Source organism: Arachis stenosperma, chromosome 8 (genome assembly GCF_014773155.1).
Source record: "Arachis stenosperma cultivar V10309 chromosome 8, arast.V10309.gnm1.PFL2, whole genome shotgun sequence".
In the NCBI taxonomy this organism is placed as follows: domain Eukaryota; kingdom Viridiplantae; phylum Streptophyta; class Magnoliopsida; order Fabales; family Fabaceae; genus Arachis; species Arachis stenosperma.
In genome coordinates this window covers 47,200,363-47,203,619 of record NC_080384.1, presented here as the reverse complement: position 1 = coordinate 47,203,619, position 3,257 = coordinate 47,200,363, and positions in this window count along the sequence as shown.

Genomic DNA, 3,257 nt, shown 5'->3' with positions numbered 1-3,257 from the left:
AAAAAAATGGACAATCCAATTAACCCATATTTTATGTTCCAATAGCATATGGGAATAGAAGGAATACAAAAAGTTCATCCAAACAATATATTCTTTTTGGTATCTTGATTATGGGAGTGGATTCTCTCTTATAGAAAAAAGATTGAATGGTGTCCAATGTTAAATCTAATTTTTTATTATTTTTTTAATATTTATTTTTAATTTCACTTATAAAATTAAAAGTAAGATATTACACTTTATTTTTTTGAGTGTTAAAAAAATTGGAGAGGATCTATTTTCTTGATTATTGGTACAACCATTTGTTTTTGGTGGCAAGTAGTTCAGTACTGGATTCCACAGTTCAAAAATTGTTTGTCATGAGTTGTTAAAGAATGAATTAAGATACATAATGACCCTAGTTTAAGAAAAAAAAAATATAATATAATAATGACATTTTTTTTGTCTTTATATTTCGGCTGGACATATGTAAGGACTTTATACGGGCCAAAGTCTATGGTAGACAATTTAAATTGGATCATTGTTGCATGAATATAGATAAAAAGGTAAATTTCTTCATGACAAAAAACAATGAATCCAATATTTGAAAAAAAAATAATGACTTAAAAAATAATATTTTTTAGAAATATGTAATAGTATTTAAAAAAAGTTAAAAGGAAGAAAGATTTTTTTAAAAAAGTAATTTTTTTTTATAAAAATATTCTTTCCTATCCTCCCATCACATACAATACAGATCACATGGCTTTTATGAGATTTTGAAAAGTATAAATTTTTCACACTAACAAAAAATAACGTTCAGCACAAATTTCTATTGCCTGTAAAAAACAATTCCTTTCTAATAATATACGATTTTTGCATCGTCCTTTTAATTAAATATTATAATTCAAAATTACAAATATTTTTTATCAGTCTAAAATATTTTCGTCCAAGATGTCACACATTATTTTGTTAACATTTTTATCATGACATATTACATTTTACAATCATTTTTAAAATTTATTACATTTTAATATAATATTTTACATTTTATTAATTTTTTGACGTCATTGTCACAAAAAAATTTTACAGAACACCATATCTCTAAATCTTAACTATAAATTTTCATAGAACACCATAAATTTTTTTCACCAAAATTTTTTTTTATGCTTTTCATTAGGGGTGAAAGTGAGTCAAGCCAGCTCATAAGTTAGCTCGAGTTCGACTCGTTAATAGCTCGATAAGCTAAGCTCATGAGCTATTGAGCCAAGCTTGAGCTAGGAATTGAGCTCATAAATTAAATGAGCTGAGTTTGAGCTTGGATAAGCTCAGCTTATTATTAGCTCGTGAGCTTACTCAATTATATATATATATATATATATATATATTATTATTAATACACATATCCTATATGCATTTAGTCTATATTTTTAATATTATTTATATACATATGAAATAGTACTATATAATTATATATATTAATGATCTTAATTATTTAAAATTTCATATTTATTTTTTACATATAATTTTTATGTAGGACATAAATAAAAAATTTATAATTTATTAATACATAACAATATATAAAATTGATCTTTTTAAATATTTTTTAAAATATATAAGTTATAATTTATTGATATAGAATTATATATTATGTATTTATGTTTCTATTATTTGAGCCAGCTCGTGAGCTTTCGGGGAGCCAAGTTTGAGCTTAAGAAATAGGCTCGATTGTTAATGAGTCGAGCCGTGAGCCGAGCTCAATTTTTGTGAGTCAAGCTTGAGCTTGGTCTAGCTCGGCTCAGCTCGGCTCACTTTCAACCCTACTTTTCATACCCGATTAATTAACTTTCCTTTTAAAATTAACATGTATGTTAAATAAAAAATTATCACTATATTAAAATTTTAAAATTCAATTTAATTTTACAATAATTCATAACAATTCATAATAAATGAATTTAATATTCTACGTCCTTTTCCTCTTAAATTTTGAATACATATCTTATTATTTTATAACTCTAATTGACATTAATCTTTTGTAATTTCTACTCAATTCATTGTAGAAAACATATTAACTATCCTGGACCTTAATGTCCCAGCAACATCACTAATCAGATTAATTTTTTATTTCAAACTATTTATATCTTATTTTTTGTCCACTTTTATTTTTTTTTTCGTGTGGCCTAATCGTATGAATAATACTATACATTTAAATCTTTTTAAAAATCAAGTACAAACAAGTTAAACAATAAGACTTGAAATAATACTAGTCATAACTGATTTTTGTTATGTTAAATCAACTTAATTAAACTTAATTAACAAAAAGACTTAGATGTATAATAGAGACAACAGAAACGTGCGATAAAGACGACGGGTTGCAGTGTATTAAAACATGATGGAGGAGCTGTTGGGTTACAAGAGGATGAAGACGCGGAAAAGGGGTCTAATAACGGACACAATGAAGGTGATGACTCTAAGGATAGTGGCGACGTTAATTAAGAAATTGTTAATATAGACCTGATAATGGAAGCGGTTAATGACAGAAATATTTCGGTACTTAATGACGAAGAAGGCTACGACGATGATGATGACAATTTGGGGGACATAACACATGCCAACGAGGATGAAGCCAGTGACAACGAGGGTTTAATATTGGATGAGCAACTGATATAGAAAACAAAATGACTTGGGATTTAGTAAGGGAGTCAGGAGCAGAGCTATACCATGAAGAAGATGACATTATGGCAATTCTTTAGTAACAAAATGAAAAAATTGCTCAAAAAAAAGGTTGACGAAATAGAAGGTAAAAGTTAGACAGAATAGACCCAAAATTTATAAAAAAAAAGTGTGTAATAATTTATTAAAATGATTTTTAGTTCTTGAAATGTTAGGGGGTTGTGGACTGACAAAAAATCGAGGATGGTAAAGGACCTGAAGAAAAAATATAGATTAAACATGTTAGGTTTGGTGGAGACTAAAGACAGTTAGTGACTAGATTTGATATTTTAAAAATCTGGGAGAATGTATTGAGTTAAGGAATTAACTAACTTAAATGATGATGATAAACGTTGATTTAATGGGTTAAACACTCAATTAGTTTTGATTGTTTTATTTAATGATGCAGGCCAAATAAATAAAGCAGCCCAAACAAAAAGGAAAAAGAAAAGAGAAGCTGTCCCATATCTTCAATCGAAGCCCAAGTAAAAGTAACAAACATATATATTGGACCGAATGAATTGACAAGAAAATTCAAGTCCAATGCAATTCATCCAAGTTGAAGCCAATGT